We start from the raw sequence: 25,418 nt of genomic DNA, 5'->3' as shown, positions 1-25,418 counted from the left end.
GGTAGTTGCCACTGCCAGGGCAAACGCGGCGGCGAGGGCCACGGGCACGGCGCCTCCTCACCGTCTCCTCCTTGTTGTGTCTGGTGTTCGTTAGGGCTGGATATCGAGCCAGCTCGGCTCTGTCCAGCTCAAGATGGTTCGTTAGGCTAACGAACCAGCTCGGCTTGGCTCGTTAATATTATGAATTAGAGGGGTAGTTCGGCTCGGCTTGTTACTACTACTGAAAATAGGGCCTTTGTCGAGTGCAAACTGCTTTGCCGAGTGTCAAAAATCGGGCACTCGGCAAAGACCTTCTTTGTCGAGTGCCGCACTCGGCAAAGAATTGCACTCGGCAAAAAGGGCACTCGGCAAAGGACTTCTTTATCGAATGCTAGGCTCTTGGCAAAAGCGCGGCCACTCGGCATAGGCTACCCCGCGTAACGATGTTCGGCCACGTCCTTCTTTGCCGAGTGCCTGCTGTTAGGCACTCGGCAAAGATTTTTTTTTGAAAAATACTTGGCCGAGTGCCCCTGACACGACGCTCGGCAAAGATTCAATATTTTTTTTGAAATGTCTTTGCTGAGTGCCCCTATGAAGGCACTCGGCAAAGAGGAAATTTCTAAAAAAAATTTAAAAATTCTCTTTGCCAAGCGCCTTATTCTTGGCACTCGGCAAAGACCCCCTTTGCCGAGTGCCATGCCCTGACGCTCGACAAAGTTTCTTTTTTTTTGTTTTTGGCCTCCAAATTTTTTGTGCAGTCATTTTTAAGTACTAGGAACTCCTCGTTAGAATTTGAAGATTTTTTTTGTGGCTTTTTGATATATTTAGTTACTTTATTTCGTTTACTTGAATTTTTTCGAAAAATATAAATTTGAACTGCACGTGGTACGAATAATGGAATTTAATTATTCAAAAAATAATAGTCATGTTACTGAGTGTAGTGTGAGGCCGTATCCAGGAACGGACCCGAAATTTTGGACATCTTGTTCATGAAACATGACCACGAACTTGCGTGCGAAGTGTTTTTAAATTCTATAAAAAGCAAACGAAGTCCGAAAATCATGAAACTTGTTGAGACGTCGTGATATCGTATGTGGAGCCTATGATAAAAATTTCAGAAGATTCCGTGCACGTTGTCACGTACGATGCTTACAAACCAGGACATCTCTACATGTGCTCGACAAAGACATTTAAAAAAAGTAATTTTTAAATTCCTATCTTTGCCGAGTGCCGAATCAGGGGCACTCGGCAAAGACATTTCAAAAAAAATATTGAATCTTTGCCGAGCGCCGTGTTAGGTGCACTCGGCAAAGTATTTTCCAAAAAAACTTTACCGAGTGCCAGATCTGGGACACTCGGCAAAGATTTTTTTTAAAAAAAACCTTCTTTGCCGAGTGCTTGGCCAGGTGACACTCGACAAAGAGGCGGTTAAAAAAATTAAAAAACCTTTGCCGAGTGCCAGATCGGGGGCACTCGGCAAAGGGGGGATTTTACCCCCGCCGGCTGGGCTGGCCCACACACCCGCACACACGCACACACGCACCGCGCCACCGCCCGCGCGCCCACGCCGCCACCGCACCGCGCCGCCCGCGTGCCCGCGCCACCGTGATGCCAGGCCGCCCGCGCGTTCCGCGCTGCCCGTGCTGCCGGTCGCCCGGGCGCCCGCGCCGCCACCGCCCACGCCGCTTGCGCGCCCGCGCTGCCCGCACCGCCTGCGTGCCCGCGCCACTGTGACGCCAGGCCGCCCGCGTGCCCGCGTTGCCCGAGCCGCCCGGTCGCCCGCCCGCCCGCCCGCCACCGGGCCATCGCCGATGCCGCGTGCCGTGCGCCGCAGCCCCTCCCCATGCCACGCGCCGGCGCCTGCCCCCACCCTCGCCAGCCCCCGCCCCCGCCAACGCCGGCGGGTGGAGGAGGGGAGGAGGAGGAGGCGAGGAGGAGGCGAGGAGGAAGAGGAGGAGGAGGAGTAGGAGCCGGCCCTGCCCCCGGCCGCGCACCATGGACCGCCTGCCCTGACGCCGCCCGTGCCCGACCCTGTTCCCGACTCCGACGACCCCGGCCCCGACCCCGACGCTGCCCGCCCCTACCCCCGGCGCCCGTCAGGTATGCCCTCTCTCTTCTTGTTGTCGTGTTAGTGATAGTTGTAGTAGTATTAGTTGTAGTAGTAGTGCTAGTGGTAGTAGTAGTATTAGAAGTAGTGGTAGTAGTAGTAGAACTAGTGGTAGTAGTAGTAGCAATAGTGGAAGTAGTAGTAGAAGTAGTGGTACTACTTGGATATATTCTTCTGCATGGATTGATATCCAAACTACATGGCTTCTCTTGAGACATATGTGCTTGTCGGCCATCGTGCCGTTGTTTTTTGCAGGTTTTGGAAACCTCACCGTGCAGGGGAGGTTCTGCCGATTTTTTTTTTAAATGACAGTTTTTGTTCCATTTTTGTAGAGAAGAGCCCGTCAGAGCCGAGTCGGAGTTCCCGTCGCCATGCTGGTCTGCCTACACCGCGTCGCCTCGCCACTGCACCGACCTACCACGGCCCCGCTAGCCTGACTCTGCCGCCACCCTAGGTTTAACCCCTCTTTTCGTATCATGGTCGTAGATCGCGTAACCCAGTTAGGCATCTCCCGTTCGAAAGAGATATGGTTGGAGGTATGTAGATCTTTGCATATCTATGACCGTATCTATTTTGGATTGTCCACGTTTTCTGGACAGCCCGCGGATGCGTAGATGGGTTAGTTTCCATGGTCTGCTCCAGTCCGAGACAGAGTTTTGGCATCACCTCCCTGTTGTTCTCTGGATACACACTCTTCTTTGGCAAGACGTGTATCTAGAGAACAGCAGGGAGGTGCTGTCAAAATTCTGTCTCGGATAGGAGTAGAACATGGAAACTAACCTCATCTACGCATCCGCGGGTGGGATTAGGACCTATCCTCACCTATTAGACAGTAGGAACACCATGTAGATGCAATTGATGGTTACATTACTCGCTGATACATATGTTAGAGGATGGATGACCATCAGTGGATGTACACGGGCTGGAGAAGTCAAAGTGATTACACCACGAAATGGATGAACAAGACCGATGCTTTCTTGAACAGTACATTTGGCAAGGCTGCTAAAGGACATTGCCTAGTTTTGTGTCCCTCAGCAAATGTGGAAACAGGAGAAGGGTAAATAAGGTGGAAATGGGTAAACATCTTGTGAAGAATGGATTTACGCCGGACTACACCCGGTGGGTCCACCATGGTGAAGCCCATCGTATGAGAGAGGAGGTGGTGAGACCACGGGTGGAGGCTTTTGATGCTAATGCCGGGGGTAGCAGACATATTAGATGACTTTCACCAAGGATAGTTCGATGAGAGACGTGAGAAGGAGGAGATGGAGGTAGCCGCACAGGCATTCTATGACATGATGGACTCGACACAGAAACCCCTTCACGATTGATCAACAGTGTCTTAACTGGATGCCATTGGACGCTTAATGGGGTTTGAAGAGACCGTGACGCCTAAGAGGGGGGGGGGGGTGAATTAGGCAACTTAAAAATTCTAACTCTAAACTATAGCCTCTTTTTCTAACCTTAGCAAAACCTATGCAAAAGATAAACTATCTAAATGTGCAACTACGGTTTTGCTAGTGTGTTGCTATCTCTACCGCAAATGTAGTAAAGTAATCAATGTAAATGCAGAAGCTAAAGAGCAAGGTAGAGATATGCAAACTCCCGTCGACGACTCCGGTATTTTTACCGAGGTATCGAGAAGCGCGCAAGCTTCTCCCTAGTCCTCGTTAGAGCCCCTTACAAGGAATCCCTCGCAAGGGCCAAGCTCCCGGTCGGGTAACTCCGTGGATAGCCTCGGGCCTTCCCCACGCGCAAGTGGGTCTTCGACGTGCCTTTCGACAAGCCTCTCCCAGATGCTCCCCGCCGTCTTCACTATCAAGCTTTCGGCCAAAACGCCGCGGGCCTTGTTCCCTCCAATACACGGTGGCGGCCACACCACAAATGCGGTTGGTGTGATCTCGTAAGACTTCAAGCCCCTCCGATGTACAACAATGATGCTCGCAAGCACCGGGTGGTAAGGGGTATGTAAACCTCACTAAACACTAGGCCTAAACCTAGAGCAAGCACACAAGCGGTGGTCTAATCAACCTAAGCACTTCGCAAAGCACCTATGCTAATCACCTGATGAAACACTAAGCACTATACAAGTGGAGATCACTAAAATGATGTATCAACACCCTTGGTATGTTTTCTTAGCTCCACGCACCTCAAATGGCCGGTTGGGGGGTCTATTTATAAGCCCCACTGAGAAAGTAGCCGTTGGGGACGAAATCCTGCTTTTCTACTACTGACCGGACTCTGACCAGCGTCCTATCAGTACTGACCGGACGCGTCCGGTCATGAAAACGGCTCTCTAGAACCTTACTGATGTTGACCGGACTCTGGCACTTAGCGTCCTGTGCAGCGTCTGGTGCAACGTCCTATGCATCGGAGCGTCCGGTGCAGCGTCCTGTGCGCGTCCGGTCGCTGCTGTTGCTTGATCGGAGCATCTGGTGCAGCGTTCTATGCAGCATCTGGTGCAGCGTCCTGTGCATCGGAGCGTCCTGTGCATCGGAGCATCCTGTGCAGCGTCCTGTGCCCTATGTGAGCTCGTTTCTTCGCGATCTTGTGTCCGGCTTGGTTCCTATCTTCGTGCTTGGACTTTGCTTGATATCTTGTGTCTTTTCTTATGCTCCTAAGTTCTTGCTTATGGTGTTGATCATCGGATCATCACGTCGTCTTTGTCCAAGTCATGTCTTGCACCCTATTGAACTACAAAACATAACACTTGCAAATTTATTAGTCCAATTTGGTTGTGTTAGTCATCAAACACCAAAATCCAAAGTAAATGGGCCTAGGGTCCATTTTCCTTACAATCTCCCCCTTTTTGGTGATTGATGACAACACGACCAAAGCAAGCAAATGATAAATTTTTTGAAATTAAAAAACTATCTACTTACTAGGATGCAATGCAAGGGACAAGATTATGTGACGCTAAAAGATACTATATATAAGATACTATATGCAACCTTATCTTGCCCTTGCAATGCAACCTTATCTTGCCCTTGCAAATGTCCCCATGTGATATTATGGATTAAAGCCTAGCTTTCTAAAAAAAATTCTCCTATTACTTAGACTAACCCATAATTTACTTTCCTCCCTTTCTCGGACCATTACTACTTGTAACTAAATGCTTGTCTTTGGTCCTTCAAATTCTCCCCCTTTGGCATCAAACACCCAAAAGGAATACATTAGTAGCACAAGGAAGGGTCAAACTTTATGAACTAAATGAATGATTTGATTAGCTTGGAATAGGTCACAAAACTTGACTATCACATTATATAGACTAAGCTCCCCCTAAATTTATGCATACATATGGTAAAAAGCAAAGTATATGCATAATTAGCAATTCATTGTACAAGAGAGGTTAATCTATATAATGTATGGAGAAAGCAAATAAATATCAAAGTGAGATCAACATGGTGATATCGGTTTAGAAATACCACATGTGAAAATCAATTTGATTTCTATCAATTGAAGTATAATGCTTTCCTCCGGGGACTCCATTTTCCTTGCAATGAGACTACTACACAAGATAAGCTTGAAAAGGTGTTAGTCTCAAAGCATCCAACTTGTAGATTAAGCTCCCCCTAAATTTGTGCACACAAGTGTTGACTACTTGTAAAATTTGTGCACATTTTTGGAGAGATTATCTACAATTTAGACTTTGGCACATATTAGATAAATAATTGTAAAACAAGCTATGTGCCATGCTCCTAAACAATTTTAAACCATGTAGGTTTGCTCCAAGGGTTGATAATGAAACCGAGCAAGCCTACCATATGATATACCTATTGAATGCATGATAAAAGATTTAAGCATGTAAATGCAAACATAGGCATGAAAGATAACTAGATGCTTTAAGAGTATATCAATTGAAAAACAAAACCAATTGAAATGAATACTATTTGAAAGTAATGACATCTAGTTACCTAACATGGGAAGGGGAATTTGGGTCCATAGTATTCACTAACCTACTTGGCAATGACTTTGTCTATCATGATGCACCCCATGAAATGCACCCAAACTTTGCCAAATCTCCAAATTCCCCGAAGTCCGACGGACTTCTCACTTCCCTTTTGGGATCCAAACCTTCTTAGTGCTCTTTATGTTGGAAATGATTTTCTTTGGCACCCAAAAGCGTTTGACCCCATTGTTGGCTTGCTTGTTCACCTTGATGGCCACCACCTTGTCATTTGTCTTCTTCTTCAAGAGATAAGGTGTGGAGGCCTTCTTGTCCACCTTGTTGGTGTAGGTGTTGGAGAGCTTGCTTGTTTGCTTTTTCTCCTTCTTCTTTGCTCCTCCCCCATTCTTCACCTTGTACTCATAGGACTTGTGACCTTTCTTGTGGCACACGTAACAAACCATGGTTTGTTCTTCATCAAGCTTCTTCACTCCCTTGACAGTGTTATCTTGATGAAGTTGGGTTTGCTTCGCCTTGCCTTTTACTTGAGTCAAGTCCTTGGTGAGGCGAGCTACTTCTTGCTTGAGTTGCTCATTCTCCTTTGCAACCTCTTGTGTGCATGTATCTACAATAACTTTCTCAACACAAACTTAGTTGCACAAAGGTGAGTCTAAACATAAATCATTACAAGAAGTAGAGGCATCCTTTTTAGACATGTTAAAGATAGAACTTTTCTTTTTAGATGCCTTGGTGGGGGTTGTGTTAACGGCTTCAAGATTAGCAACTTTATTAGTTAGCTCATCACAATGTTTGCACATGGTTTCCATTTTAGCAAGCAAACTATTATATGCTTCTTGTGAGCTAGCTAACTTTTCTTTTAATTTTTCATTTTTCTTTAAGAGTTGCTCATCATTGATTGTGCATGCATTTATTGTTGCACTAGTCTCAAGTTTCTCAATTTTAGTAGATAGTTCAACATTGAGATTAGCAAAGTTCTCATATTGTTCAAGTAAGGTTTTGTATGCCTTTTGTGAACTACCTAGCTCTTCTTTTAAAATTTTGAGCTTCTTTTGTTGACTAGTGCAAACTTTAGCATATTTACGATTTTGTTGCACAATTGTATTATAAGAAGGCAAATCATCATCACTATCGCTCTCACTAGAGGATGAGCTTTCATTACCTCGTGCCATAAGGCACACACGAGAAGAGCTTGATGATGAGTGCTTGCGCCCTCGCCTCTTGTGATGATCTTCTTCACTTGAAGAATCATCCCATGACCTTATTGATATGAGGGCTTTGTTCTTGCACGCCTTCTTCTTTGCCTTGGGTGTGGGCTTGTTTGGACAAACTTCCACAAAGTGCCCCAACTCGCCGCATCCATAGCATCCTCTCTTTCTTTGCTCGTTTCTTTGATTAGTGAAAACGAGGTCTTGAATTTGGATGGGCACACCCTTGACATTGAGCCTTACGATCATCTTCTCCACCTTTTTGATAAGTTTGATTGATTCTTCATCAAGGTCGGAGGTGGAGGAGGAAGATTGGTCATCATCACTTGATTCTTGTTTATCATCATCATCATCATCATCATCATCATCATCATCATCATCATCATCATCTTCTTCTTCTTTTTCACTTGAGGAGCTTGAGCTTGAGCTTGACTCAACTTTCTTGCCCTTCATCTTTTTCTTCTCGCTACAAGCGAGAGCTTTGCCTTTGCTTGATGAAGATGCTTCTCCTTGACCCATCTTACGTGACATTTCAAATGCCACTAGCTTGCCAATGACAATGCCCAGGGTCATGGTGCTCAAGTTCTCCATGTTGTGAAGGATGGTGATGATGCTTGCATATTTCTTTTGTGGTAGAACGGAGATAATCTTCCTCACAATGTCCGCATCATCTAGCTTTAATAATCTTATTGAATGGAGCTCATTGATAATTGGATTCAATCGAAAATACATATCATGAACAAGCTCATCATCATTCATAGCAAAGGAATCATAATTTTGCTTAGCTAGACAATGTTTTTACTCACAAACATTACTTGTGCCGTCATGGAGCTCTTGGAGTTTTAACCAAATTTCATGTGCCGTATTTAAGGTGAACACTTGGTTAAACACATCTATGCTAAATGATTCAAACAAGCAATTCTTAGCTCTAGCATTAAAATGCATTTCTTTTTCGTCACTCTTTGTAGGTTTTTCGGGATTCTTAATGGGTTTCATCCCGTCACGAGTGACTCTTCATACACCTAAATCAACCGCCTCAAGGTGGTAAGCCATTCTAGCCTTATAGTAGAGAAAGTTAGTGCCATCAAATTATGGAGGCCTAGCGGTATCCATCCCAACCACTCTACAATAGCGTCGGCTCAACGGCGGTTAAGCCAAAAGGTCCAAATATGAGCCAACCGGCTCTAATACCAATTGAAGGGACCATGATGCCTAAGAGGGGGAGGGTGAATTAGGCAACTTAAAAATTCTAACTCTAAGCTATGGCCTCCTTTTCTAACCTTAGCAAAACCTATGTAAAAGATAAATTATCTAAATGTGCAACTACAGTTTTGCTAGTGTATTGCTATCTCTACCGCAAATGTAGTAAAGTAATCAATATAAATACAGAAGCTAAAGAGCAAGGTAGAGATATGCAAACTCCCGTCGATGACTCCAGTATTTTTACCGAGGTATCAAGAAGCGCGCAAGCTTCCTCCTAGTCCTCGTTGGAGCCCCTTGCAAGGAATCCCTCGCAAGGGCCAAGCTCCTAGTCGGGCAACTCCATGGATAGCCTCGGGCCTTCCTCACGCACAAGTGGGTCTCCGACGTGCCTTTCGACAAGCCTCTCCTAGATGCTCCCCGCTGTCTTCACTATCAAGCTTCCGGCCGAAATGCCGCGGGCCTTGTTCCCTCCAATACACGGTGGCGGCCACACCACAAACGCGGTTGGTGTGATCTCGCAAGACTTCAAGCTCCTCCAATGTACAACAATGGTGCTCGCAAGCACCGGGTGGTAAGAGGTATGTAAACCTCACTAAACACTAGGCCTAAACCTAGAGCAAGCGCATAAGCGGTGGTCTAATCAACCTAAGCACTTCGCAAAGCACCTACGCTAATCACCTCATGAAACACTAAGCACTATGCAAGTGGAGATCACTAAAATGGTGTATCAACACCCTTGGTATGTTTCCTCAGCTCCACACACCTCAAATGGCCGGTTGGGGGTCTATTTATAAGCCCCACTGAGAAAGTAGTCGTTGGGGACGAAATCCTGCTTTTCTACTACTGACTGGACTCTGACCAGCATCCTGTCAGTACTAACCGGATGCATCCAATCACGAAAACGGCTCTCTAGAACCTTACTGATGTTGACCGGACTCTGGCACTCAGCGTCCTGTGCAGCGTCCGGTGCAGCATCCTGTGCATCGGAGCGTCCGGTGCAGCGTCCTGTGCGCGTCCGGTCGCTGCTGTTGACTCTACTATTGCTTGATCGGAGCGTCCTGTGCAGCGTCCTGTGCAGCGTACGGTGCAGCGTCCTATGCATCGGAGCGTCTGGTGCAGCATCCTGTGCTGTGCAGCATCCTATGTAGCGCCCTGTGTCCTCTGTGAGCTCGTTTCTTCGTGATCTTGCGTCCGGCTTGGTTCATATCTTCGTGCTTAGACTTTGCTTGATATCTTGTGTCTTTTCTTGTGCTCCTAAGTTCTTGCTTATGGTGTTGATCATCGGATCATCACATCACCTTTGTCCAAGTCACGTCTTGCACCCTATTGAACTACAAAACATAACACTTGCAAATTCATTAGTCCAATTTGGTTGTGTTAGTCATCAAACACCAAAATCCAAAGTAAATGGGCCTAGGGTCCATTTTCCTTATAGGGTTGAAGTCCGAGTTAAACTTGAGTCGAGAAGGCTTCGATAAGATGTTGGCCGTGATTGGCACCCTGCTTCTGGAGGGCCACATTCTGCCAAAGAGTATGTATGAGTCATAGAAACTCCTTCATGCACTTAAGATGCCGTATGAGTAGATACATGCTTGTCTAAAGGGGTGCGTCCTATTTAAAAAAGAACACGAGCATGCAAAGTTCTGTCCAAAGTGTAAATCCTCCAGGTACCTAGAGGTAGACTCTGATGATGGCCAGAAGAGGCAACTTACGATCCCCGTAAAAATCCTATGGTACCTTCCGTTCCTACCGAGGATCCAATGGCTATACATGACCGAGGAATCCGCGAAACAGATGACATGGCACAAAAATGGCAAACGGTACAATCCTGACAAGATGGTACATCCATCCGATGGTGAAGCTTGGATCCGCTTTAATGATAAACATCATGACAAAGCAGATGAGGCTCGTAATGTATGTGTCGCGCTGGCAACAGATGGGTTCAATCCTTATGGAATGATGGCTGCCCCATATACATGTTGGCCCGTCTTCGTTATTCCCCTTAATCTCCCCCCCGGTGTCTCCTTTCAACGACATAACATATTCTTATCGTTGATAATTCCTAGACATCCAGGGAGTAATATGGGTGTGTTCATGGAGCCTGTGTTTGATGAATTGGTCTGTGCTTGGGACGAAGGGGTATGGACACTCAGTTCTGCCTGATTTCTAATCATCGTGCTGTCTTTCTCGTAGTCGGTGTCACATAGTGGCCAGGCTTGCTCGGACTTCCAGGCATGGTGTATGGCCCACAAGGGCAAGGCGATGTTCGACGTCTCCTTCAACCCGGAGGACCCGCCCGAGGCATACACGAACCCGAGCGTCCACTCCCGCATCAGTGAGTACACTGAGGTGGCAAGGTCGCTCCATGAGTCAGACCACGATCCGAGCACCTAGGACTTCAATGGAGAGGCCGTCATGAGGGCGGGGCAAGGCAAGAAGCATGGGTGGTTCTGGCTTGGCGGCGGCGTCATCGACACAGCCTCTACTCCCTCTCTCTCCCAGATCCGAGCACGGAGCACGAGCGAGAGCCTGGCTATTCGTACACAGCTGACCGCTGCACAGCACCGGGTCGACGCACTCGAGGTTATTCCTATTTTACTCGTCATACATTGATCTTTACACACCTTAATTAGCTTTGTATTACTGAAACATTGGAGTAAAATATTGCAGGCCCGGCTGAAAGAAGAAATGAGGCAACGTCAGGAACTGGAGGCCGGGCAGCAGAGGATGGTGGCCCAGCTGGAGGCCGAGCGGTAGGCCCAGGCGCAGAGGCTAACGGACATTACGGAGTTCCTACAAGGGCTTGGACAACGTGTGGGCTTCTCTCTGCCAGCTGAGCTGTTGGTTCCACCTCCACCTCCACGTCCTGCAACTGCAGCTACTCCTGTGAGTATGAAAGTTTTTTACTTTCGCTTGTGCTTTGCTTGTATGGCCTCTACCTTCCTAGATTAGCTATCCAAATAATCTTGTCTCACATGCAATCTTTTCTTCTTTGTGCAGTCTCCATCTGACGGTGGTTTAAATAATCCACCTCATGCACCTCCGAATGATGGAGCTGGGCCTTCACCACAGTCGCAGTGGTCGAGATGAGTGCACGTTGTATTTTTTTCATTTGTTGTTCACTTGGTGATGGACTTGTGATATACTTATGATGTACTTGTGGACTTTAATGGACTTGTGATGGACTTGTGGATTTATTTGGATGGACTTGAGCACTTATTATTATATATGTGATATATATTGTGATGGATGTGATATGTGCGGATGAGATATATATATGATGGATGAGATATATATGTGATGAATGAGATATATATGTGATGGATGAGATATATATGTGATATATGTTTGTATGAATTTATTTGTCACGATGGAATGTAAAAAAATAAAAAATTGCCGTTTTGGGTCACTTTGCTGAGTGTTGCATTTGGTAAAGGACCCTGTTGCCGAGTGCCATTGTCACCGCACTCGGCAAAGCTGGAAAAATGGGCACTCGGAAAATCATTTTTCCAGCTTTACCGAGTGCCATGACCATGGCACTCGGCAAAGAATTTTTTTTTAAAAAAATTCAAACTTTGCCGAGTGCCGGCCAGAGGACACTCGGCAAAGAATTTTTTTTTAAAAAAAATTCAAACTTTGCCGAGCGCCGGTCAGGGGACACTCGGCAAAGAATTTTTAGAAAAAAATAAAACATCTTTGCCGAGGGTCGGATAAAGGGCACTTGGCAAATATTTTTTTTAAAAGAAATAAAAAATCTTTGCCGAGTGTTTGCAGGGTTGGCACTCGGCAAAACGACCGTCAACAGGGCCGGCGCCGTGACGGTCGCTTTTCTTTGCCGAGTACCCCGGGGCCCTCGACAAAGCGTTTGCCGAGTGCCCGATAAAAGACACTCGGTAAAGAGGATTTTGCTGATCAATTTTTTACCGTGTGTTCTTTGTCGAGTGCCGCACTCGGTAAATGCTTTGCCGAGTGCAATTTGGCCTTTGCCGAGTGCCTCAGCCACTCGGCAAAGAACCTGAATCCAGTTGTGTACCGAGCTTGAGTTGACTCGTTTAGCTCACAAGCTATTAAAAAAATAAAACACACATGTTTATAATGTTTATGCTATATTAATTCCAGAAGGTGACGCCCATCATTATGCAACCATACATGATTAATACATATCAGGTTCGTCATAAGTATCAACCATGCAACATACACCCTGTTCGCTTGGCTTATAAGCCGTACTTTTTCAGCCAATGAATAATATTTTTCTCTCATAACAAATCAGCCAACGATACTTTTAGCCATGGCTTATCAGCCAAGCGAACATGACAATAACTGGTCCATCTATGATCATGTAGTTCCAATTGCTTGCCATCACAAACTTAGGAAAGTCCACAGATTCAATGTCAGCATCATCATCTTCTTCCTGGAAAATAATCCATAAAATCAACATTTAAATGCTGCAACAATTATAAAATCAAAATTCATATGAAACAATTGAAAATAAGGATTACGTGCCAATAGAATAGATGTACACTTCTAAATCAGCATCATCATCTTCTGGATTCATGGTCGTGGTTTGATAGGCCTCAGCTCGTTTTCGCTCATGAGCGGCTCGCGAGCTAGCTCGTTAAAATAGCAAGCTAGACTTATAGCTCAACTCGTAAAAAAGTTAAAACGAGTCGAGTCAAGCCGAGCTGAGCCGTCCACGAATCGAGCGAGTTGTCGAGCCGCGATTATTTTGTCCAGTTGTCGCTGTTGTGGTTGTGACCCGCCGCGAGTGCTACTCTAATTTTTTTTTGATGAACTCTTGTCAAAGATTCCTGCTGGCCTAACTGAGGATGGAATTCAACTTGTGAAAACTAGGGTGCTGGAGAGTTCTCGGGGCTTCTTCGACACAACACTTACTTGCAACAAGTATGCTATCTCGCAACTCTCACCTCCCCACTGACAATACATGCTAGATAGCATGATGGATGCTAATGGTAACCCTCTAAATATTTCCATTTAGAGTCCAAGTGTTTAAATGCCCTGAGCTGGTCGCGGAGCTTCATATGCCTCTGGCTTGTCGAGTTCGCCACTGGATCTCTAGAAATACCATCTCTGTGGCAACCTTTTGTATCCTGGTATGCTTCTACCATTGCTATCTTAGGCACGCTGCTTGTTTATAGGCAGCACAAGTGATGATGGAACCCAAGTTTGCAGCACTGCTCTGGATACTGTGGATCATTTACAGGAGGCGGGCATTATCTAATAGAGCTGAACAAATATATGAGCAGGTATGATGTTTTATTTCACCATCCTTTGTTTAAGTTCAATGAAATGCTAATTGTGGCTTATATTTTCGTTACGCTGATGCAATCGGGTGCTGTTAGTATGTCAAATATGTTTTGCTATACATCTCATGCTTCAGCATCCAACTACTGAGGCAATTTGAGTGTACTTGGATCAGTGAATTACCTTTTCTATATTGTAAGCTAAAACTATTAGTATTGTTGTGTGGTTAAATTTTCTGGGCTTTGAGGTGTACTGACATTTTTTTATGTGATTTACCAAACATTCCCACCTCCTTTGCTTCTCAAGTGTGAGGGAGGTTGAGAAGGGTGACACTTTCTGTGCATCATAGAGTTCTTCATTCAGTGTGTTGTTTGCATTATTTGGTGTTGAGTTTTTATTTTGCAATAACTCCTTCTGGATCTTCTGGTATTTGTGCCTTTGTCTGTTGTCATTCAGTAGGTATGTGAAATCCTTGAAGATAATGCCGTAAACGCCAAGATTGACAACTCTAATTGTGAGCCTTGGGTGGTTACCTCTTGGCTGAGGGATCACCTGCTGGTTCCTCGAGAGAGAAAGAATACTTTCTTGTGGAAGAGAAGGTATTTATTTTGCAATGTGTTTCACCAAATAATTAGTAGCTTTTCTTGGTTAGTGTCGTCTAAATTATTTTGAATAAGAGGTCAAAAGTAAGAACAAAAAAGCATGGAGTTACCGTATTTTGCAATGTATTTCACCACAATTTTAGGTACATGGCAGTCAGGGGCGGATCCAGCAATCTGGCGTGCTCTGGCGACCGCCATACCTCACTGCGAAAACACCACCTCCTCCCCTGCAGATTGCCATGCTTCATGCCATCGTCGGTGCATCAGTGCATGACGAGTCCTACTCGACGCAAATGACGACTTATCAAGGAGATAGGCTGAAAAGCGACGATTGGAACCAACGCCTTGAACTTCTGGCGAGTGGACTAGCTAGCTAGGCTTACACAACTTTCCTACACATGAAATTGACAGCCCACAGATGGTGAATAATTATTACTTTATTAGTTGCCATTTTACCAATTCGCTTGGTAGGCCCCACGCTCACCAATTGACCATGGTTTCTTCACACTGCACCAATGGCACCGTGCCACATTCACCAGTTAGTTTTGTTTGTGATTGAAAATTCCGTCTTTAATGTACTAAGAACATCATTTGACATATACCTTAATAAATGGCTATACATATATTTATAAATCACATTATTGTTGTCCCATGCTTTGTTACGCAAATTAGTAATATAGAGTCCGCCATAGGTGAATTTTTATTCTGGATCCCCCACTGATGGCAGTGCTGCCTGTGAGCCAAGTAATCTCTGGAGTATTGCCATACTTAAGATAATAAATTATGCTATCAAATGTAATTACTTGTGACATTTACTAAAACAGTGCTTATACTTTCATATGCAGAGATAATTCATGAATCCTCGTATCTTGGATAGTAGTATGAAGTTATAGTTTGAGTCTTATGCTTATGAATATTATAGTAGTTTAAAACCAATGACTGCTCTTTGCTGCCACTTTATTCAGCATACCCAATTTATCTGTCCATGCCAGTGAAGAATGCTGTTTGGGACACACTTCTAGCATGCACATATTTGTTATTCGTTGTCATATTTATAAAGAATAATATACGTACATTAATGAGCCTCCATACTACATCAGAAGGTATCATCTATAGGAAACAAAAATTGATGTGTTCTTTTTTCTCATTTCTGTTTTGACATAGGTCGAAGAACTGATACTAGAAGATTCTCGAATAGATCAATATCCAAAGGTGATTAAGGGGGAGTCAAAGGTTGTTTACGAGTGGCAAGGTACCAATGCAGTTCCGGCTGTCTTTTCTTGGATTCAAAAAAAGTGTTGGCCGTACAACCTGGTGCTGTCTTTTTGGGTGAATCTGTGAACATAAGGGCAAGATACCTGTTCCATGGTTTGATTTCTCACTATATATATATATTTTTTTGTCTCTGCTTTTGCAGCAAGTGGCTCACTTAGTGCAAAGATTAAAAAGGTGCAAGGTGCAAGGTGCAAGGGTCAAGTCAAGGACTGGTGGAGGTGCGATAAAATTTGCGGAAGAAATGGGTGCTTGCTTGGGTGAGGTGAGGGAGCAGGGCTCATGTGATTTAACACACGTGCAGTGATTAGGTTATCTATCTATATGCCTCTGGTCTCTTGAGTGAGATAGAAGTGTTTCTCAAACTAGTCTATGCGAAGGCAGGAGGTACTGATATTGTATATATGATAGGAGTAACAGGTACCGCGGATCGCCGTCACAGTGTGTGCTAGCCTGCTGTTAGGAATCCGATGTTTGTCTTTTGGCAAATTGTGCTGTTGCAACTAGAACGGACAAATAGTCCTAGTCATGAGATTGATATGTCATTTAACTTGGGATTCGAATTGAAGATACCCATCATTTTGTATGCAGGAGCTTCATTCGTTGAAACATATATATGGATGTGAATCATATATATAATACTCCTATATATACTGGAGCTTCAAAATGGGAGGACAACGTATCTTATCTGGGGCAGTGTCAACTGATGAACATGCATGCATGATATGAGGTCACTTGAAGATGCTGCCGAGGGAGCAATCTGTTAGGTTTGATCTCCCACCAGTTAGGTCCAACGGCCTTTTGGGCCTTGTTCTCGCGCCCTAATCGGGGGCGCCCAACCCTACATGGTTGGTGGGCCCCCGTCGCACAGCGCTATAAAGGAAAGGTGGGGGCCGGGGCTCGCAGTACGAGGTTCACCGCGCCGCCAGTCACTCCACCGACATCCTAACCCTAGACCCGATCTTGAGAAGGGGCGCTGCCAGCGACGGGAAGCACCACCGACGCCGGCAACGCCACCCCGACGCACACGCCGCCGCCGAGGACGCCACAGCGCCGACTCCCTCTCCATCGAACGTCGCTGCCGGCGCGCAGATGGCGTCCGTCAACGAAACCCCGGTCGGAGCTTCGACCACTATGGCTTTCGATGGTTTGCTACCTATCACCCCCTTTCTCTCTGTCTCTCTGTGATTCCCGAACACCTATTCTACTACTATGTATCCCGATCTGATGAATATGCCTAAAACGAAATCCAACAATGGTACCGGAGCCACGGTTCGACAAGAAATCAGATCGGGGAAATGAAAACCGACCGATCTGATGCGGATCGGGAAAAGAAAATAGAAAGAAAACCCTAAGACCTAACCCTAATTCCCCAAATCAAATCGGAAGAAGGGAAAAAGGGAGGGTCGGATTCCGAGAACCCTAGACTCAAATCCGAAAGAGGGAAGAAGGGGAAGAAGAAAGAAAGAAAGGTCGAAACCCTAACCCTAACCCCAGTTTTCCATTCGGATGAACGAAAAGAAAGAAATCGAAAGCAAAGAAAACGAATCGGCAAGAACGAACCCTAACCCTAACCCTAGTTTCCCATTCGGATAAACCCGAAAAGAACAACTCAAATCAGAAAGGGGAAAGTAGGGCTAGGGTTAAGGTGCGTCGGATGAACCTTCGCCGGCGCGGGAGAAGAAGCCGAGCCGGGGGCGCTGGCTCGCCGGGCTCGGCCAAGGAAGCGCCGCGGCCAGGCCACTCGACGGCGGCGTGCTCACCCGTTGGGGAGCATGTGCGCCGGCGAGGGGGCCGGCGACGGCGCCAAGACTCGCCATGGCTGCCCGCTCTGCCTTCCTCGCTCGCGGCTGCTCGGTGGCTGCGGTCATCGCTGCGGCTGAGAAGAGAGAAAGAACGAAGAGAGAGAAAGGGGGAGGAGCCAAATGAGCTAGGGTTTTTAGGCCCCCCGCGCGGCGTTGGGTTTTAATCCGAGCGAAACGAACGTGCGATCGTCTGATCAGAAACCAACGGCGTAGATCTACTCAGGCCGTCGTTGGCCCAAGCGGGAGAGCGCGCAAGGGCCGAATTTTCGGCCCAGGCCCAGGTTGCGGCCTAGGCGCGGGGGGAGTGCGCGGGACAGCGCGAGCGCGCGGACGACGCTGGGCCGTCTTGGGCTGCTGCAGCGCGCGCTGTTGGCCGGGCCGCGCTGCTGGGCGAGCTGGGCCACGCAGGCCTGAAATGAAAGAAGAAGAAAATCTTCTTATTATTTTTTTCAGGAGCAATTTTAATGCATATTTTTGATGAATTTGAATGATTTTGATACAATTTTCTATGCAAAATTTATCCAACGATATTTTGCTCAGAAAACAGTGAATTTTTTAGTGCTTCTGGAAAATAATAATATGAAAAGATTATTAATGTTTCCGCTGTGCATGATAATTATTGTTCTCTTTGATTAAATTTGAACCAACGGGATAATTTAATTTTAAGAGAAATGAATTTCTGATAATTTTGATGCAATTATGATATTGTTATTTTCTGACCAACGTTGTTAATAACAATATTATAATTTTGATCCATGAGAAATTGTGCATTAATTTTACTTCTTCCCAACGGTGATGTAAAATGTTTGCATGGATGAATTATAAGTTTTAATTTGACCAACGTTGAGTTAAAGCATGAAATTTTATATATAAATATTTCTTACTTACTCTGGTGTGATTTCAGGAGGCAAATGCATTGCGAACATTGCCAACATCCCAACACTCAACGGAACCAATCACCGTGTGTGGCGGGAGAAGTATGAATTGGAACTTGCGTTGGGAGAGGTCGATTTTGCCATCACCTCACCATGTCCTACTGAGCCAGAGGACCCGATGAGAGGTGACAATGAACCTGACGCTGATTTCGCTGCTCGAAAGCGTGATCATGCTGAAATAAGAATGAAATATGACCTTGAACATAGGCAATGGACTCTCTCCAACCGCAAGTGCCTGTTGGTAGCCAAAGCCACCATAGAAGAACAGATAAGGGGCTCAATCCCTGAATGTGCTACTGCCAAAGAATATCTTGAGAAAATCAAGAGTCAGTTTACTGGGTCTACTAAGGCCACAGCAAGTTCACTGATTAAGAAGCTTGTGAATGAGAAATTCACTGGTGGTAGCATAAGAGAGCACATTTTGAAGATGAACACTACGGCATCTAAGCTAAAAGAAATAAATTTGAAGGAGGAGGATTTCCTGATTCATTTGATTTTTGCTTCTTTGCCAAAAGAATATGACACCTTCATTGTGAACTACAATATGCAGCCTGAAAGATGGGGCATAGAAAGACTCATCTCAATGTGGGCTCAAGAAGAGGAGAGGATAAAGTCCTCACAAGGTGAATCTGCTCATTTTGTGAAGGATAACAAAAGAAAGAACTTTAATGGCAAGAATTCTAAACCACAAGGGAAACCTAAGTGGGATAAGACCTCTTCCTCCAGTTCATAGGGAAAGAAACCCCAGGATTCTGAGAATCAGCAGTATGGTGGAGCTGAAAAAGATCAGTGCAAGCACTGCTTCAAGAAGGAACACTACAAGAGGGATTGTCCAGACTTCCTGAAATCTCTGCTAAAGAAAGGTGATGAATTTATTATATTTGTAGATGAATCCCTGTATTTATGTTATGATAAATCCACTTGGTGGGTTGATTCAGGAGCAACTACTCATGTTGCAAATTCCTTATAGGGGTTAAGTGGGACGAGAACCTTGCAAAGAGGAGAAAGAACGATTAAAGTTGCAAATGGAGTGCAAGCCAATGTTGAAGCCATTGGAGATTTTTCTTTAGAATTGAATAATGGTTTTGTACTTAGACTTAAAGAAGTACTTTATGTTCTCTCTTTGCATAGAAATTTGATAATTGTTTCGAAACTCGATGATGATGGAATTGATTGCCATTTTGGTGATGGCAAGTGTAAGATACTGGTTAATAATAAATGTGTTGGTCTTGCCTTCCGACAAGACAAGCTTTATTTATTATCTCTTGCTGAGAATGCGAACAATGTATGTGATGAGAATGTGAATGATTCCCCATCTGCGGATATAACTAAGAAGCGGAAGAGAATTGATACTGTCTCTTCGAAATTATGGCATTGTCGCTTGGGCCATATTTCGAGGGGGAGAATGGAACGATTGGTTAAGGAATCAATTCTCCCGCACTTAGAATTTTCAGATTTAGAACAATATATTGATTGCATCAAAGGAAAGTATGTCAAGAAAATTAAGAAAGATGCTAAACGAAGCACAGGAATTTTAGAAATAATCCACATAGACATATTTATAACATTCAAAATATTTAAAGCTGAGGTTGAAAATCAGCACAATAAGAAAATGTGGATGGTTATGACTCGTTTATAACATTCACAGACGACTACTCTCGTTATGGCAATATTTATCCAATTAAAGAAAGATCAGAAGCATTGGATAAATTTAAAATATTTAAAGCTGAAGTTGAAAATCAGCACAATAAGAAAATCAAGATAGTACGATCAAACCGAGGTGGAGAGTACTATGGGCGACATACCCCATATGGCCAAATTCCTGGACCATTTGCAAGGTTCCTATAGGAAAATGGCATAGTTGCTCAGTACTCCACACCGGGGGAGCCTCAGCAGAATGGAGTGGCTGAAAGACGTAATCGTACCTTAATGGATATGGTAAGAAGCATGATGAGTTACTCCACATTACCGATTAGTTTATGGATGGAGGCACTGAAAACCGCCATTCACATACTTAATCGAGTACCAAGTAAATCGGTGCCTAAAACACCGTATGAATTATAGACAGGAAGGGAACCCTCACTTAACCATTTGCGTGTGTGGGGCTGTCCAGCTGAGGCAAAAGTGTTTAACCCAAACATAGGAAAGTTAGACTCCAAGATAGTCAGCTGCCATTTTATTGGCTATCTAGAAAGATCGAAAGGATATCGCTTCTATTATCCCGACAGACATACGAAGATTGTAGAAACAAGACACGATGTGTTCTTGGAGGATAACATGATCAGGGGGAGCATGGTAGCACGAGAAATCAGCCTACAGGAGAAGCGGGTACATGTACCCACTCCGATGGTTGAAGAACCATTCTTCATGCTACCTGCTGTTGTTGCACCGACAGTGCAGGACACTGTAGTGCCAACACCTGTTGCAAGTTCTCCCGTGGCGACAATGAATGAACATGAGGAACCTGTCCTTGAGGAACCTATCCTTGAGGAACCTATAGAACCAAATGTTGCACATGAGGAAGAACAACAACAGCCAAATGTGGAACAAGTGCTGGAGGCACCTAGAAGGGTCTTCAAAGAATAAGAAGATCAGCTATTACTGATGACTATGAAGTTTTATGAAACAGAAGAATGTCAGATGGGGGGATGATCCCACCTCATTTGAAGAAGCCATGAGAAGCGACCACTCATCAAAGTGGCTTTAAGGCCATGGAAGATGAATTGAAATCAATGAGTACCAATAAAGTTTGGGACTTAGAAAATATTCCTAAAGGAGCCAAAACAGTAGGTTGTAAATGGGTCTACAAAACGAAATATGACTCCCAAGGGAATATAGAAAGATTTAAAAGCGCGACTTGTGGCGAAAGGCTTCACGCAAAGAGAAGGGATTGATTACAATGAGACATTTTCTTCAGTCTCATGTAAGATTCCTTCAGAATTATAATGGCACTTGTAGCCCACTATGATTTGGAGTTACATCAAATGGATGTAAAGACGGCTTTCCTAAACGGAGATTTGGGAAGAAAATGTCTATATGGCACAACCGAAAGGTTTTGTCGTAAAAGGAAAGGAAAATATGGGATGCCGCCTGAAGAAATCAATCTACGGATTGAAGCAAGCTTCAAGACAGTGGTATTTGAAGTTTGATAGAATGATAAAAGTTTTGGGTTTGAAGAAAATGTTGAGGACAATTACGTTTATGCAAAGTTTAGGAATGGAAAGTACATATTCCTAATTTTGTATGTGGATGATATCTTGCTTGCTAGTAGTGATATCAATCTACTAATGGAAACGAAGAAATTCTTCTCCTCAAACTTTGATATGAAAGATCTCGGTGAGGCCTCGTTCGTTTTGGGAATAGAGATTCACCGAGACAGGAGAAAAGGGGTTCTAGGATTATCGCAAAAGGCATACATAGAAAAGGTCCTGAAGAAATTTAGTATGCATGCGTGCAGTCCTTCACCTGCTCCTATAGTCAAGGGCGATAGATTTGGGGAACATCAGTGTCCCAAGAACCAATATGAAATTGACCGAATGAAAGCGGTACCGTATGCTTCAGCTGTTGGAAGTTTACAATATGCTCAAGTGTGTACACGCCCTGACTTAGCTTTTGTTACCGGGTTACTTGGCAGATATCAAAAGAATCCAGGAATTGAACATTGGAAATTAGTGAAGAAAGTCCTGCGTTATTTGCAGGGTACGAAAGGCCTCATGCTTACGTATAGAAGATCTGATTCCCTGCAGATAGAGGGGTATTCAGATTCTGATTATGCGGGAGATGAAAGAAAATCCACGTCAGGATATGTATTTACTCTCGCAGGAGGGGCTATATCGTGGAAAAGCTCCAAACAAACCGTAACTACATCCTCGACAATGTATGCCGAGTTTGTAGCATGCTATGAGGCAACGGGGCAGGTGAATTGGCTGAAGAAATTCATACCCGGATTGAAAGTGATTGATGATATAAATGAACCACTGAGATTGTATTGTGATAACAATCCAGCGGTACAGTACGCTCACAACAATAGGTCAAGTGGTGCTGCCAAACACATTGACATAAAGTACTATGTTGTGAAAGATAAAGTTCGGGATCATATAATAAATCTTGAGCATATAAGTACAGAGAAAATGCTCGCGGATCCGCTCACAAAGGGCTTACCACCCAACGTGTTCAGAGAACACGTAGCCGGCATGGGTTTAAGGGAAAGCCTATGATTCCCGAACATACGAAGGGCCCAAAGAAAGTTTACATTTCAAAACGGAGAATGTATTGTGGCTGTTAGTCTAACGGCACTAATTGCTGTGACGATGGGACAGTTCTATGCACTAATCTGTGATGAAATAGGATGGAAGCAAGAAAAATATGAATTGAAAGTTTTGAGTATGAAATTAAGGAACGAAGAATAGATGAGAGATCAAGGGAGAGAATGTTAGGTTTGATCTCCCACCAGTTAGGCCCAACGGCCTTGGGCCTTGTTCTCTCGCGCCCTGATCGGGGGCGCCCAACCCTACATGGTTGGTGGGCCCCCGTCGCACAGCGCTATAAAGGAAAGGTGGGGGCCGGGGCTCGCAGTACGAGGTTCACCGCGCCGCCAGTCACCCCACCGACATCCTAACCCTAGACCCGATCTTGAAAGGGGCGCTGCCAGCGACGGGAAGCACCACCGACGCCGGCAACGCCACCCGACGCACACGCCGCCGCCGAGGACGCCACAGCGCCGACTCCCTCTCCACCGAACGTCGCTGCCGGCGCCAGATGGCGTCCGTCAACGAAACCCCGGCCGGAGCTTCGACCACTACGGCTTTCGATGGTTTGCTACCTATCACCCCCTTTCTCTCTATCTCTGTGCGAATCCCGAACACCTATTCTACTACTATGTATCCCAATCTGATGAATATGCCTAAAACGAAATCCAACACAATCGTCGTGAACACGCCAGATGGTCTCGCCGAGGAGGTTGGCGACGGAGAGGACGGTGAGCTGCGGGAAGCTGTGCAGGTGCTGCACCGGCACGGTGTTGGTGATGATCACCTCCTGGAAGAGGCCGCTGGAGAGCCTCTGCAGCGCGGGTGGGCTGAAGACCGCGTGGGTGCTGCAGGCGTACACAGCTCGCGCTCCCTCCTTGTGCAGCAGCTCGGCGCCCTTGGAGATGGTCCCGGCCGTGTCGATCATGTCGTCCACCATGACGGCAACCTTTCCCTGACATCACCGATGAGGTTCACCACCTCGGCCTGGTTGTGTCCCGCCGCCTCTTGTCGACGATGGCCAGCGGCGCGTCGGAGAGCTTCTTGGCGAAGGCGCGCGCCCTGGCCACCCTCCCACGTCCGGCGACACCACCACGACGTCGTTGGGGCAGATGGTCTTGCTGGCCAGGTAGTCGAGGATGACGGGCTGGCCGTAGACGTGGTCCACGGGGATGTCGAAGTAGCCGATGGACTGGCCCGAGTGGAGGTCGCAGGCCAGCACGCGGTGGGCGCCGGCCTCCGTGATGAGGTTGGCCACCAGCTTGGCGGCGATGGACTCGCGGCCCTGCATCTTCCTGTCGGCCCTGGCGTAGCCGAAGTAGGGGATGACGGCGGTGATGTTCTTGGCGGAGGCCCTCCGCAGGCGTCGATCATGATGAGGAGCTCCATGAGGTTCTCGTTGGCTGGAGGGCAGGTGGGCTGCACCAGGAACACGTCGCAGCCGCGCACGCTCTCCTGCAGCTGCACGTAGATCTCGCCGTCCGCGAACCGCCGCTTGATCTTGATCTTGCCCAGCTCCATCCCAAGGTAGCACGCGATCTCCTGCGCCAGCACCGGGTTGGCGCTGCCGGAGAAGATGCGCAGACGGCTGCCGCTGCTGGTGCTGGTGACGCCGCGCGGCGCTGGGATTGGGAATGGCAGGGACAAGGACGGAAGGGAGCTGCTGTCGTAGCCGTACCCGGCATGCTGCTGCTGCTGCACATGATGCGGGCGTGGCGCCGAGGACTAGGACGGTGGTGGGGGAAAAGTGAGGAGGAAGACGATGGGCAGGCGCAGCAAGCTCCGGCGGCCATGGAGCAGGACGCACTGGCTCCAGCCATGCTTCGGTCGCCAGCAGCGCATCGGCGATCGACTCGACTCAACACCCGCCTTGTTGCTTCATTCCATTGCTTCGGTTGGGATTTGGGATATTCATGGTCCGCATGCCATGCCCACTGTCTTCCCTGCGCTCGGCTCCGGAATCTGGATAAGACGACGAGAGGACAGAAACGACAGCGATCTACAGCAGCTTGTTCCTTCCCTTTATGGGCTTTTCCTTCGGCCCAGCTCAGGTAGCACATTCTAATGAAACGGAAGGATATCAAGTACATTCGAAAAACCAGGATACAAGACTCACCGAGACGCCGTTTATGGCGAGCTCTGAGTATTTTTCCGCGATTGTTGTTTTTTACAACAAACAAGCTTTATTTAACAGCATTCAGCTGTAAGCACCATTACGTTAATGGTTACATACTGAAGTGCCAAAGGTAGTGGGCACTGATGCGCATGTGCAGGGTTTGAACAGGTACAAGAGAAATTGAGCGGATTGGATTCTAAATCGCTAAGGTGGTGTTTAATTCAAGGGCCAAGGTCTAAGTGTGTCACATCGGAGTGTTCGAATAATAATAATAAAACAAATTACACAAGTTCTCAGTAATCCAGAGACGAATTTATTAAGCATAATTAATCCGTTATTAGCACATGTTTACGGTAGTAGCACATTGTCAAATCATGGACTAATTAAGCTTAAAAAATTCGTCTCACAAATTAATCGCAATCTATGTAATTAGTTATTTTTTTGTCTATATTTAATATACCATGCATGTGTCAAACATCCGATGTGATAGGGACTAAACTTTAGGGGATGAACTAAACAAGCCCTAAGTGTCTGTCTTGCAAGCAGGTCTGCTGTGATTCATATTTCTGCTGACCTTGACTCCAATGCTTGTGCTTTCTTCTTGCGTGATGATCTGGGTAAATGGCTTTATTCTCCAATCTGGTGGATTAGAATGATCTGAGCTATTTAAGAATTGCACCAGCGTTGACTATCTGACAAGAAGTTTATGTGGTTTAGTTGTAGTCGATCAGTGACAGTCACAGCCAGAGCGAGAGCCGCAGCCTCAGATATTAGGACT

The 25,418-nt window shown here is 45.9% G+C and overlaps 2 long non-coding RNA genes and 1 pseudogene across 2 annotated transcripts; 2 read left to right on the top strand and 1 right to left on the bottom strand.

Moving 5' to 3' along the window:
* The first annotated feature begins 13,430 nt into the window (after positions 1-13,430).
* LOC136534188 (uncharacterized) lies at positions 13,431-14,258 on the top strand. The gene is made up of 3 exons (XR_010778689.1): positions 13,431-13,512; positions 13,585-13,665; positions 14,123-14,258. It is a non-coding gene; the product is annotated as an uncharacterized lncRNA (long non-coding RNA).
* Positions 14,259-14,280: 22 nt separating this feature from the next.
* Positions 14,281-16,122, top strand: LOC136534187 (uncharacterized). The gene is made up of 3 exons (XR_010778688.1): positions 14,281-14,686; positions 15,430-15,517; positions 15,683-16,122. It is a non-coding gene; the product is annotated as an uncharacterized lncRNA (long non-coding RNA).
* Positions 16,123-23,063: 6,941 nt separating this feature from the next.
* LOC136534186 (ribose-phosphate pyrophosphokinase 1-like) lies at positions 23,064-24,554 on the bottom strand (annotated as a pseudogene).
* Positions 24,555-25,418: the final 864 nt, after the last annotated feature.

The sequence above is a fragment of the Miscanthus floridulus genome, unplaced genomic scaffold, assembly GCF_019320115.1.
Source record: "Miscanthus floridulus cultivar M001 unplaced genomic scaffold, ASM1932011v1 os_1630, whole genome shotgun sequence".
Lineage (NCBI taxonomy): Eukaryota > Viridiplantae > Streptophyta > Magnoliopsida > Poales > Poaceae > Miscanthus > Miscanthus floridulus.
This window is presented reverse-complemented; position numbering and strand designations above follow the sequence as displayed.